Below are 15129 nucleotides of genomic sequence, written 5' to 3' on the forward strand. Positions count from 1 at the left end.
GGGGGGAAGATAACAATGATTTATATGTTTTAAGAAAATCTGGCTGGGGAGTGAATTTGCATAAGGTCTGTTTAGAGAACCTCCTGTACGGCTAATGCCTTGTCAGTAGCAGGGATGGGATTTCAACATATGGCCCTCATTTTCTTGTGCCAGACTTTTAATTCATTATATCAGACAGTGAGGGAGCGAGAGAGAGAGAGAAATCTTCCAATTGAATTGTGCTGGTGGAATGTGACCTGCAGTAAATTACAGGAGTGCATCTGTAGGCCTCAGGGAGAGAGTGAAAGAGAGCATAAATTTAGTAGAATTAAAAAAAAAAAAAAATGAATGAAAAACTTACTTGGAGTTCTGGCCCTGATATCTTCACATTCCTCTTTGCCAGTACATCCACACTTCAGTTTGTTGTAAAATTGATTTTTTTCTTCTTCTTTTTTTGGGGGGGAAATCTTCATCCTGTAAACTTTTCTTCTGAAAAGCTAGTGTGCACGCAGCAGGCAGGGTAGCATGGCAGCTGAGAAAGGGGCGTTTGTTTGGGACAAGCTGTAGAGGCACAGAAAATTAGAAAGGCGGCCAGTTGGAACAAGGTGCTTGCCTTCCTCCTCCTCTGCAGTAGTGTAGCCTGACAGATGGGCACCGGGGAGGAGGAGAGGGAGAATTAAAAATTGGTCGCCTCCATTAGATCCTGGAGTCAGAGGCACAGAAGGATGCGGAGATGCGGCCCACTGTGTGACTCCAGGAGTTTGCAGGTGTGCAGGAGATGCTAATGTCACTTGAGGTTGAGGAATAGAGGAAGAAGGGATTGGAAGTGCCCCCCTCCGGTCTCCCACCCACACCGCACCCAGCATCTCCTCGTACAGGGAGTCGCATCTCAATAGCCTTAATGGCGCTTCTCTTAATTAAGCAGCTCATCTGCAGAGACTTGATACCTGCAGTCAAGTTCCTCCTAATGCACAGCATCCGCACCATGTCGCCCATGACATTGTAGTAATGAGCTAATGCGGCTACAATGTCACACCAACGTTGCGGGGACGTTATCGGTGGGAGCTCATCTCACATGCTGATGTCCCTGATCCCCTTCAATGCAAAGCGTTAGGTGCTGACACAACCACAGACGCGTTTCTTAAGTGGAGTAAACATTCCAAACAGATGGCATTTTCAAAGCAAGCTTCATCAATCTTTGTTGACGCTATCCCTCTTTTTTTAGTTTTTTTTTCAAAACTGCTCTTATTTGGGATATTTGCAATTATAATTCATAAGCTCATTTGAATATCAAATTAATTAGTGAACACACTAGAGTAAATGCTTTTTTTATAAGTCCTTGTTAAAAGTGAAAAGTTCTCAACTACGGTCGGATGGCGTGTTAATTTACAGTGATATCTAATCCCACGTCGCCAGACATAAAAGGCATTACTATACATATTTTAATGGGGAGGTGGTTGTTTTCCAAGCAATTTTCTGCTACAGTACATTCTTAATTTATTCATATTTAATTTATTGGTCTCTGCATACCCACTCAGCAAAACTAATCAACAGCATGTAACAGGCCTCTTAAAGATACAGCGCTTCTTGGCAGGCGGCAGAACGCGAGTGGCCCTCGGCTTCGAGGAGCGGCTCTGAACGCTGAGGACACACGCATGAACTCCCCCAAGGAGACTGTTTGATTCCCACAGACAACCTTTTGATAATTGAAAGCGAGAGAGTGAGAGGAAAAAGGAGTGAAAAATGTGGCTAGCCTTGAATCACCTGAAATATTTCAATTTTGCGGGTGCTGACCATCAGCCCCCGCTGCCAGAATGTCATCCACAGAGGACTGCTTGCCTCCCCCTCCTCTTCCTCATCCCTCGTTCCCTCTCCGCAAACTCCTCTGCCCTTGAATCTGATTCGTTTTTTTTTTTCTCTCCCTCTATCACTTGCTGCTTTGGCAATCATTTAACACAGTGTGACTTGAGTTCTTATCACCTGTGTGCACTGTATGCTCCAAATACCTATCGACCCATTGACACAGTGTAAGGAGGGACTTGGGGCAACCTTACACATGGAAATTATTTCAATTAATTACCATTTCCCCGGAGAAGAAGAGGAACGGCGAGACAAAAGGTCCGAAGAATGGGAACATTCTTGTGCCGTGATGTGCGCCATGTGTAATGAGCGCTGTAAAGGTCATTTGACGAGTTTCTGTTGCTATGAATCAATTTCTTTTCGAGTACTTAATTCTTGTTTTGCAGGCATTGTGTGGAGAGGGTCCACTGACCAGAGTTAGGGGGCACTTTGGGCATAATAGATGAGAGCACCCGCAGGGTTACTGAAGAGGATGGAAAGGGATGCTCTAAAGAAATCAAGCATCAGATCTTCTATCAAATCACTGCTGTCGTCCTTACAGTAATTGGGGCATTTATTAGAGGCCTGTGATAAATCCAGCCCAATTACAAGAGCTACTTCAGAGAAAAACCCAGTCGAAAAGTGTCCTGAGAGGCTATGACCAATCCTTGTGTGGGTGATCAAGTAAGTTGTATTTAAGTATGAAACGCTGAGAAAAAAAATCCCTATTTTTTTAATGCTTTTGAAAGTATTTTCAATGCTCATTTATTTGATCAAATGTATTTTGATTTTGTTTTATTTAATATATTTTAAAATGGGCTTTGTGATTTTGCTGAGATTTTTTCAGCACCATTACTCCAGTCTTCAGTGTTACATGATTCTTCAGAAATCATTTTAATATGCTGATTTGGTGCTCAAGAAACATTTTATTATTATAATTTTGTTTAGTTTATTTTCAGGGTTCATTCAGTGAATATTTTTTTAGACTGATTCAAACTGTTACAGTAACTGAATATAAAAGAACCACCTCATTTGTTTACGAATTGGACTGTTACTTTATACATGCATCCCATGAGGAGCACTGCCAGTGAAAAGCAGAAAACATAATATGTCAGCAGAAAAATGCAAGTTATGCCCAACAACAAGTCTGTTAATTGAATTTGAAAACCTATACGTACATGTGACCTGTGTTGTCCAATTTAGAGACATATGACGGAGTTATTTTTCATTTTCATTATGGAAACTTGCTTTAAAATACAGGCTCTGCTGTGAATTGGATGTATCATGTTGGACAATGACAGTAGAATTCATTGTGACCACTTTGGGACTATTGAGTAAGATTATTCACTGTCCATTACCCAGAGAGCAGATATTCAGAAGAATCCCACTTCCAGCACTGAATAAAAACACAGACCCACTTTTCCACATGCCAGCAGCAATACAAAGTCATGTGTGAGGAGATTTTAATGTGCAAAAGTACAGTTTATGAGTGTGATAACTCCTTCAAGCCAGTGCGATAGCATTATGCCTACATAAATAGGAATATCCATGCTAACAGGCCCATTTCCCATATGGGGAAAATATTGGTTTGGGTTTTATTTCCTCTCTGGGTTGATTATGGTAGTAAAGTGTGGCGCATTGTTTTTGACATACAGCAGTGTGTTTTAAAAATAAGAACAATAAGCTGTGTGATTATCTATGTGTACCAATCATAGCAACATGATGATTGTCAGTCATGTCTGTGTAGATTATCAGCATGTGTACTAGTTGGACCAGGGGGTCTTTCTGTGTTTTACATAGAGGTAAACAGTTCCCCCAAATCAACTGATGTATGTTTGCGTGCAGCTGCAGTGTTGTTTTAAGTTCTCTGTTGTTTTCAATTTGTCAAATACTCTAGAGCGAAATATATTATAGTAAACCATAGTGAGAAAAGTAAAAACACATTTGTTGCGATCATACAAGAGAATATTTAATATGTTTAGGTTTGAAAGTGCAGATAATATTCAAGTTAGATCTTAGGGCTGTTTTAAAACTTTGCAGTAAAACAAAAAGGAACAAAAGGAGTTGACACTTAAAAAGGCTGCAATATTCTTTGAGTAAGCCTGAAGTTATAGCAATACCATACACCTCATTTCCCATTCTCTTTGAAAGATTTAAACGCCCTCACAACAAATCCACCAGTTTGCATTAGCAACAAACTAATCTCTGATCTTTCGCTTTTTTTCCCTTCGTTTTTGGGGTGGGGGGGGGGGGAATATAGCTCTATTAAATATGGATATAATGTCAAGAAAGATGTAATTGGGTTAGAATTAAGGATGGTGCCTTGTTCAGATCACCCCAGTGAATACACAAGCTGAAAGCAACAGCAACATGCTCATGCTGTTAATTAATTGGAATAAAACAGAAAACACTGAATAAGTGCAAAATTACAGAGCCCCCTAGTCCCACTTTAGCAAAAAAAAATTAATTATAACTATCTTGTGGCCTCAAGATAGTAACTCGTGGCCTCAAGATAGTAACTCGTGGCCTCAAGATACTAACACGAGTTACTCAAGATAGTAACTCGTGGCCTCAAGATATACTAACTCGTGGCCTCAAGATAGTAACTCGTGGCCTCAAGATATACTAACTCGTGGCCTCAAGATATACTAACTCGTGGCCTCAAGATATACTAACTCGTGGCCTCAAGATAGTAACTCGTGGCCTCAAGATATACTAACTCGTGGCCTCAAGATAGTAACTCGTGGCCTCAAGATATACTAACTCGTGGCCTCAAGATAGTAACTCGTGGCCTCAAGATAGTAACTCGTGGCCTCAAGATATACTAACTCGTGGCCTCAAGATAGTAACTCGTGGCCTCAAGATAGTAACTCGTGGCCTCAAGATATACTAACTCGTGGCCTCAAGATAGTAACTCGTGGCCTCAAGATACTAACTTGTGGACTCAAGATACTAACACGAGTTACTCAAGATACTAACACGAGTTACTCAAGATACTAACACGAGTTACTCAAGATAGTAACTCGTGGCCTCAAGATACTAACTCGTGGCCTCAAGATAGTAACTCATGGCCTCAAGATAGTAACTTGTGGCCTCAAGATACTAACTCATGGCCTCAAGATACTAACTCGTGGCCTCAAGATAGTAACTCATGGCCTCAAGATAGTAACTCGTGGCCTCAAGATAGTAACTCGTGGCCTCAAGATAGTAACTTGTGGCCTCAATATACTAACTCGTGGCCTCAAGATACAATTTCGTGGCCTCAAGATAGTAACTCGTAGCCTCAAGATAGAGTTAGTATCTTGAGGCCACGAGTTACTATCTTGAGGCCACGAGTTACTATCTTGAGGCCATGAGATAGTATCAATTAATTTTTTTTGCCAAAGTGGGACTAGGGGGCTCTGTACTAAATGAAACTGTTGGAAGAAAAGTTCAATCCCTAAAACGAGGGACTAAAGACCAAAACCCCCCCATTAAAAACGTCGGAGATGTCAGTTTTTTTTTTTTTTTAGGATACCATGACTAGTGTTGACTTTTGATAAATCCAAAACATCTCTCAAGCTCAGCTACATCTTAGATTGCACACAAGTTTTATAGTCAAATAAATCCACATCAATTCACTAATGTGTGCCCTGTGACCTGTTGCCGGAAAGATTCTTCATTTCCTTTCTGGATCACACATGGGATATGGAGCCTAACACCCAGGCCCTTCTCACACCACTCTGGACCTGCAGAGATTGGTCTCTGTCCCCGTTGCATTATTACCCATTATCACTCGGCCAGCCCTATATAGGGTGACTGATAGAGAGATGACAGAGAAGACCTGAGCAGCAATAACGCATTATTAGCTTTTTCACAGCTACCTGGGCTGGATTTAGACTGGATATCCACAGGTTCTCCGAGGGCAGTCCATTGTCACAACAGCTGCTTTTCCACCACCGGAGTAACGACCACCACACAACAGGCAAAGTGTTTATTTAGAGAATGCTTTATTTGGCTTTTAGTCTGTGACTCGGACCATTGTGGAATTAAAAATAGGGATGTTTTTTGTCCTGCCGCCGTGTATCAAGCGTTCCCTAAACTCAGACACGCTCTTGTCCGCATTCCATATACAGCAATCCATTATGAAACTTTCATATAATTAGTGTTAAATCACGATATGGCCAAAGCAATTCCTCAAGGGACGACGCCTTTGAGGCCTGTCTCCACAACAGTGACATTTCGCTTACATGCACATTGTCCCTCTTCAATCTCTTTATGTAAAACATTTTTATGCCACTCACCTATGGATAGATGAACTTTGCAGGAATCGATGATATAGATAAGCCATAGATCATACCAGTCAACAAGACTGACATAAAAATGATTTCATTGTATAGGTGAAGCCAACAATTGAATGTAATCATATTGAGGAAAAGTGAGTTATTCCTAATCAATAGCACAATTATGCTAATAGACTCAACTGCAAAGGCTGGGGCTAAATGACCATTTGTGAAATACGGCTTGAGTGACCGTTTTCCTTTTTCTATTACTCAATCCACTTTATAAAGTGAGAAGTCACTGAAAAGTACAGATTGTCCATGCTACGCCCTATAGACCCTATTCACAACAGCGACATCTTTGATTTTTAACGGGAATGAAAGCAAGGCGGTGAGGGATATATATCTCTTTAGTGGGTTGGACTGTTATTTAATGTTTTTGGATTATTCTACTGAAGAAACAATTTAAAAATATCTTTCCAAGAAACATCAGTAGACAAAACTACAGACAAGATGAGCTGTGGAAAATGATAAGTGATCTAGGCGCTTTATAGTCTGGTTAAAACCAGACTATTCTCGGGTTGTAACTGAGTTACGGTCTGGCAAAGCATCAAAGACAAATCATTTCCAGAGGGGCGTCACCAACGGACATCGCGGATAGACCTAAAACCAATAAGAGCGATGAAGGAGATGACGTATGCAAAGCGGCGGAGAAACATCTCCTAGTGCTGTTCTTTGCTCGGTTTTTAACAAAAAGGAGACGTTCAAATCGCTTAAAACAGACGCGATAGCGGATTCAAACGAGTGATGTTCGAAGGCGGCATCCATCTTTGCAATGTAGGCTACAAAATCCTCGATTTCGACAGATTGGAAATGGTCTTGAATCAAGGGGGTAATCCATCAGCCGGAAGTTGAAGCCTTGCGGGAGCCGCCATTGTAGCAGAACTTCATCTGTCCTTAGCATTCCATTGACTCCCATTCATTTTGGCGTTGCTTTGACAGTGAACAACTTAATATCTGAGTCGTCCAAAGACTCCCTTTGACCATTGTTTATTTCTAAAGAAACACAACAATGTATAAAAGGCTCCATTATCTTGTATCTAGTTTTTGTAAAGATAGGCTAACGATTGCATCATAACGAATCGACTCGAGTTTTAATTACCGTATCAACATGATATCATGACTTTTGCGTAAACATACATGCCACTTGAGGCGTGTTATCTATATGCATTTTGAGCAATCCGCGTGTATGCGTGTATGTCTATGCCGTTAAATGTCCAAGTGATTGCGGGTGTATGTACACGCCGTTAAATGTCAGAGCGAAACGAAGCAAAATGTAGATCTACATCTGGGGAGCGATATTTTTTTTCCTAGGATGGTACGGGAAGACTCATAAATGCTTTTAAGACCAGTGACAGGTAGGTTTAGAGACAGGGTTGGGGTAGGTCATATATTTATACAGTAATGTAACAGCGTTCATAAACTCGCTGAAAAGCGATTATGCGTGTTGATAGCACGCCATAAATGGAAATATGAATTGGTGTGTCATACATATGCCATTTCATGAGATCAGTCTGACCATATAGACAAGAGGAGAAGCTTGCAATCGGGGGGACGTGGAGGCATAAAGCCCATAGAGAGTAATTAAGTTGATCCTACTGCTAGCTTAAGGACAGCTAATACTCACTTCTCTGTGAGATTCGGAAGGGAATTATTCAGATTTCACACAGCACAGCTACTAGAAGACATACAGGTTGCTCACGTTGCTCAGTCTGAGCCTGCGCAGTACGCCTGGCTATTAGCTGTTAACGGGCTTCAATTTTCTCAGTTGAAATCAATGGGGTCGCTGTGTCCATTTATTTTACTGTCTATTGCTTAAAGTCCCCGTGAAATCAAAATTGAACCTATTTACTTTGTTAGCGCATATTACTAGTCTTGTGGTGAACAATTAATCCGTGCAAGTGAATATATATTAAAATTAAAGCTGCAAGCAGCATTTAGCGGGGTTCAAGCAGTTTAGGCCTTTAAGGCCTTTAAGCACAAAAGCATCAAAAGACATTAAGGTTTAAGTTTCAATAATGGCAATTTACCATAGGGAATACATTGTTTTTAACATTTTTAACAGTTATAGCGCCACCTATAGTCCGATCTCCATGAAACTTTGCATGCTTGTTGAATAAGTTATGACACATGTGCTCATCAATTTTTGTGAAGTTCTGACTTTTCCTTTAGGATTTATAGGCTTTTGGGTGCATTTTGTCATGCCCCCTTTTATTAATGACCCTGTTATAGCAAAACAAATGACACAGTTCAACTTTTTTTTGATAATTATTGATCTAGAGTGTCCAAAGAATTGTCCTAGACTGGTCTGGTTCCAATCCGGCAAAAAACCAGGGACTAGTTCGCAAAAGTACGTTTTTAACATATTCGTGAATATTTAACGAACGATTTGATTGACAGCAATTGTTCTTGAGGCAAAGTTGTTCAGCGTGAGGAGATCTATCAATTGATATACATATTGTGGGGGTGTGTGCAACACCACGTGATAACAGAGCCATAAAACTCGTTAGCGCCAACTAGTGGCCGATTTCTTTCAAAATTCTTACAGACCTCTAGGGCCATGAGTCAAACATGCCCAACGAGTTTCGTTCTGATCGGGCTTCGTTAACCTTGTTTCATAGATGCACAAACTTCATTGGCCGATGGCGGCCATGTTTTTTTAGATACGCCAATGTCCTCATAGATATACATGGGGCCTTGGTCCAAGACACTGCATACCAATTTTCAAGTCAATCGGACTAACGGTCATGTGGTCATAGCCCTTTTTATGTTTTTTTCATATTATAGCGCCACCTAGTGTTCAATCGTCGCTATTTTTTTACTGTGACCTCAAATTGAACCCGTACACATGTGTACCGAGTTTGGTGAAGATATCTCATTTACTTCTTGAGTTATAGCCAATTTAGTAAAATAGGCTCCTCCCACAACGTTTATTTTGCTTCCCCTAGCGACCGGAAATAGAAATTTCAACATTTTTTTGATAATTATTGATCTTCAGACTCCAGAGAACATTTCTGCACTGGTTTGGTTCCGATCGGGCAAAAAACCAGGGACTAGTTCGCAAAAGTAGTTTTTCAACAAAATTCAAAATGGCGGAAAAATTTCCATACCGGAAATGAAATCGGAGATATACGTTTTTTTCGTCAGGTGACCAGCTTTCCAATGATATAAGACACTTGAGTGTACGACTTGCGGTCTAGGAGTTATGAGCCGTTTCGCGCAATTGGTCGCTATAGCGCCACCTATGGGCCAATCGGGCTCATAATTTGATAACCTCTCCTCGATTTTTGTACTACCATCTGACAAAGTTTCAGAGCTCTAGCCCTTACGGTTTGGGCTGCACGATGCGTTTTAGGGGAGAATAATAATAATAATAATAATAATTAAAGCTGCAAGCAGCATTTAGCGGGGTTCAAGCAGTTTAGGCCGTTAAGGCCTTTAAGCACAAAAGCATCAAAAGACATTAAGTTTTAAGTTTCAATAATGGCAATTTACCATAGGGAATACATTGTTTTTAACATTTTTAACAGTTATAGCGCCACCTATAGTCCGATCTCCATGAAACTTTGCATGCTTGTTGAATAAGTTATGACACATGTGCTCATCAATTTTTGTGAAGTTCTGACTTTTCCTTTAGGATTTATAGGCTTTTGGGTGCATTTTGTCATGCCCCCTTTTATAAATGACCCTGTTATAGCAAACCAAATGACAAAGTTCAACTTTTTTTGATAATTATTGATCTAGAGTGTCCAAAGAATTGTCCTAGACTGGTCTGGTTCCGATCCGGCAAAAAACCAGGGACTAGTTCGCAAAAGTACGTTTTTAACATATTCGTGAATATTTAACGAACGATTTGATTGACAGCAATGGTTCTTGAGGCAAAGTTGTTCAGCATGAGGAGATCTATCAATTGATATACATATTGTGGGGGTGTATGCAACACCACGTGATAACAGAGCCATAAAACTCGTTAGCGCCAACTAGTGGCCGATTTCTTTCAAAATTCTTACAGACCTCTAGGGGCATGAGTCAAACATGCCCAACGAGTTTCGTTCCGATCGGCCTTCGTTAACCTTGTTTTATAGGTGCTCAAATTTCATTGGCCGATGGCGGCCATGTTTTTTGAGATACACCAATGTCCTCATACACATACATGGGGCCTTGGACAAAGACACGGCATACCAATTTTCAAGTCAATCGGACTAACGGTCAGCTGGTCAGAGCCCTTTTTTAGTTTTATTCGTTTTATAGCGCCACCTAGTGTTCCATCGTGGGGATTTTTTTACTGTGACCTCAAATTGAGCTTATACATATGTGTACCGAGTTTGTTGAGGATATCTCATTTACTTCTCGAGTTATAGCCATTTTAGTAAAATAGGCTCCTCCCACAACATTTATTTTGCGCCCCCTAGCGACCGCAAAGAGACTTTTTCAACATTTTTTTGATAATTATTGATCTTCAGACTCCAGAGAACATTCCTGCACTGGTTTGGTTCCGATCGGGCAAAAAACCAGGGACTAGTTCGCAAAAGTAGTTTTTCGACAAAATTCGAAATGACGGAAAATCTATCATGACGGAAATAAATCGGAGATATACATTTTTTTCATCAGGTGACCAGCTTTCCAATGATATAAGACACTTCAGTGTACGGCTTACGGTCTAGGAGTTATGAGCAGTTTCGCGCAATTAGTTGCTATAGCGCCACCTATGGGCCAATCGGGGTCATAATTTGATAACCTCTCCTCGATTTTTGTACTACCATCTGACAAAGTTTCAGAGCTCCAGCACTTACGGTTTGGGCTGCACGATGCGTTTTAGGGGAGAATAATAATAATAATTAAAGCTGCAAGCAGCATTTATCGGTGTTCAAGCAGTTCAGACCTTTAAGGCCTTTAAGCACAACAGCATCAAAAGGCATTCAGTTTTATATAACACACATTTATCCACTGACATAATAGATGGAAAACACCATTTACAGCCAATATAGGCAATTTACCATTGGAAATACATGGTTTTTATGCTTTTTAACAGTTATAGCGCCACCTATGGTCCGATCTCCATGAAACTGTTCATGCTTCTTCGGCATGTTATGACACATATGCTCATCAATTTTTGTGAAGTTCTGAGTTTTCCTTTAGGATTTATAGGCTTTTCGGTGCATTTTGTCCCGCCCATTTAGTAAACGACCCTGTTATAGCAAAACAAATGTAAAATCTCAAATTTTTTTTGATAACTATTGATTTAGAGAGTCCAGAGAATAGGCCTAGACTGATTTGGTTCCGATTGGACGAAAAACCAGGGACTAGTTTGCAAATGTAGGTTTTTAACATATTCGTGAATATTTAATGGACGATTTGATTGACAGCAATGGTTCTATTGGCAAAGTGGTTCAGTATGAGGAGATCTATCCAATTATATGCATTTCGTGGGCATGGGTGCAACTCCACGTGATTACAGAGCCAATAAACTCGTTAGCGCCAACTAGTGGCCAATTTCTTTCAAAACTCTTACAGACCTCTTAGGCCATGAGTCTAACACGCCCATCGAGTTTCGTTCCAATCGGCCACCGTTAACCTTGTTTCATTGGTGCTCAAATTTCATTGGCCAATGGCGGCCATGTTTTTTGAGATACACCAATGTCCTCACACACATAGATGGGGCCTTGGACCACGACACTGCATACCAATTTTCAAGTCAATCGGACAAACGGTCAGTTGAATTTATGTTTTTTTCACTTTATAGCGCCACCTAGTGTTCAATCGTCACCATTGTTTTTGTGTGACCTCAAATTGACCTCCTACACATGTGTATCGAGTTTGGTGAAGATATCTTATTTACTTCTCGAGTTATAGCCATTTTAGTAAAATAGGCTCCTCCCACAACGTTTATTTTGCGTCCCCTAGCGACCGGAAATAGAAATTTCTACTTTTTTTCAATAATTATTGATCTTCAGACTCCAGAGAACATTTCTGCACTGGTTTGGTTCCGATCGGGTAAAAAACCAGGGACTAGTTCGCAAAAGTAGTTTTTCGACAAAATTCAAAATGGCGAAAAATCTATCCAGGCGGAAATGAAATCGGAGATATACGTTTTTTTCGTCAGGTGACCAGCTTTCCAATGATATAAGACACTTGAGTGTACGACTTACGGTTTAGGAGTTATGAACCGTTTCGCGCAATTGGTTGTTATAGCGCCACCTATGGGCCAAATCGGGCTCATAATCTGATAACCTCTCCTTGATTTTTGTACTACCATCTGACAAAGTTTCAGAGCTCCAGCACTTACGGTTTGGTCTGCACGATGTGTTTTACGGCAGAATAATAAAAAGTTTAAAAAAGTCTAATGCTGCTGCTCCATCTAGTGGACAACAGTGCTATTATCATCTACACAAACTCATACTTTAGACATTTTGAAAAGGATCCAAAGTGACTCAATTGTTACTTCAATAGATGATTCATGCTTCATGCTTACACACACACACACACACACACGTTTGGGATAGTTTATTTGTTATTTGAACTATAAGCATATTCATTCACATATTTATTTGTAATCTTATGATATAAAACTATATTAAAACCAGTGACAACAGTGGAATTACAGCCTTCATATACAATATGTCATATTATTAATATCATTTATCTACAACAGAATGAGAGTGTGTAGATTACACATTTTTTATATTCAGGACCTAATGTGAGTTGTCATATTAATATTTGACTAAATGTGATTGCAAATGTTAAATTAGTGAATTAATAAAGTCATAGTATGAATTATAGTTGAGTAGTGTGACAATGACTATTTTGAACAGCAGAGGGCAGTAAAACACCACTTATTGGCTTAATAGACCATCATATTAATATCATTTTCACCTTTTTAACTGTTATATAGGCATATTTTGTCCGATCTGTCTGAAAATGTTCATGATTATTTAATGTCACGTGTTCTGACTTGTTTATTGAAGAGATCAATGCTTTCAGGGACACTGGGAGTGTAGTAATAGATGGCTTCAACACAGTACATGTGTTGACGTATGTTTTACTGTGTGTACACAGTATGTTTTTTTCATGTTATAGCGCCACCTAGTGTTCAATCGTCATTCAATGTACTTGAATATTTTACATGGCATTTTTACCCCCTTTTTTGAATGAGTGTATATTCAAAACTAATTGATGTATTCTGTATAGTTTTAAATTGTTTAATGCAAGTTTTTCACATTGACAAGTTTAAGGTTGACATTTATAATTTTTTGTATTGAATAAAATTATGTAGATTTTTTGTTAATTGTTTTTCTTTTTGTTTATTGCACTTTTGAGATATTTATCTTCTTTCTATTGATTTTTTTTTACAAACATAGCCTTCAAATTGGGAGAGTAAGGATAATTTTGATGTGTGGCATTTGAAAATGCTCAAAAGAATGACAGCACAGCATGTAAAAATGCAAAGATATACTCTAGTGAAATTGTTCTATGGCAGGTCATAAAGGGTTAACATAATATTAATTATTATAAATATTATTTCCAACATAATAAATAGATTTGAGCATTTGTTTGTTAGCCAGTGCTGGAAACTGGTTAAAAAAGATTAAAAATAACCAATGCTGTTGCTCTCTCTAGTGGACAACATTGGTTTTACAACCTACATAAACTGTTGAAATGAATGACGGGAAATTTGTTTTTTTTAACTTATGTCTCGGGAATGATAAAGTGAAAAAATCTGAAACTCAGACCTTAGTGTTCAATGAGCCCTCTTGAACACCCATCCTGGTGTTGCTGAGTAATTGAGCTGGGAGTTGAAAGTTGAAATGCATATCTTTGTGTGCTGCGTTTAGAAGATTCAACATGGATTTCAATGTGATTCTGGTAATATAGTACAGCTATTTACCACGTTAATAGCAATTAGGTGAAAACTCAGAACAACTGAAGTGATAAACTCTGACAAAATATGATAGTGAATTGATAAAGTAATAATATGAATTATAGTTGAGTAGTGTAAAAATGACTATTTTGAACAGCAGAGGGCATTAAAACACTACTTATTTTCTTAATAGACCATCATGTTGATTTCATTTTCACCTTTTTAACTGTTATATAGGCATATTTTGTCCAATCTGTCTGAAAATGTTAATGATTATTTAATGGCATGTGTTCTGACTTGTTTTTAACAAGTCTTGTGATCTGAGCATTCATTTTAAGGCTACATGTTGAAGCCATCGATTATAGCCATCCACATGAAGTAGTTCAACTTTTTCTTATAATTATTGATCTAGAGAGTCCAGAGAATTGTACTGCACTGGTTTTAACATTATGATATGATCAGAGATGTACACACACACACCTTTGGGATATTTCTTTGTAATCTAATGTTATAAAACTATGTTAAAAACAGTGACAACAGTGGTAGTTACTCTTATCATTTATCTACAACTGAATGAGTGTGTGTAGATTTTAATTCAATATGACAGTTGTCATAGTACTTTTTGACTAAATGTGATTGTAAATGTTAAATTAGTGAATTGATAAAGTCATAATATAAATTATACATGACAACTTACTATTTTGAACAGCAGGGGCAGTAAAACTCCACTTATTGGCTTAACAGACCATCATTTTCACCTTTTTAACTGTTCTACAGGCATATTTTGTCCGATCTGTCTGAAAATGTTCATGATTATTTAATGTCACGTGTTCTGACTTGTTTATTGAAGAGATCAACGCTTTCAGGGACACTGAAAGTGTAGTAGTAGATGGCTTCAACACAGTACATGTTGAAGCCATCCACAAGAAGCAGTTCAACTTTTTCTTATAATTATTGATCTAGAGAGTCCAGAGAATTGTAATGCACTGGTTTTAACATTATGATATGATCAGAGATGGAAAACACCATTTACAGCCAATACTGGCAATTCACCATATGGAAATACATGGTTTTAAAGCTTTTTAACAGTTATAGCGCCACCTATAGTCCGATCTCCATGAAACTTTGCATGCT

The sequence above is a fragment of the Pimephales promelas genome, chromosome 1, assembly GCF_988280905.1.
Source record: "Pimephales promelas chromosome 1, fPimPro1.hap1.1, whole genome shotgun sequence".
NCBI lineage: Eukaryota > Metazoa > Chordata > Actinopteri > Cypriniformes > Leuciscidae > Pimephales > Pimephales promelas.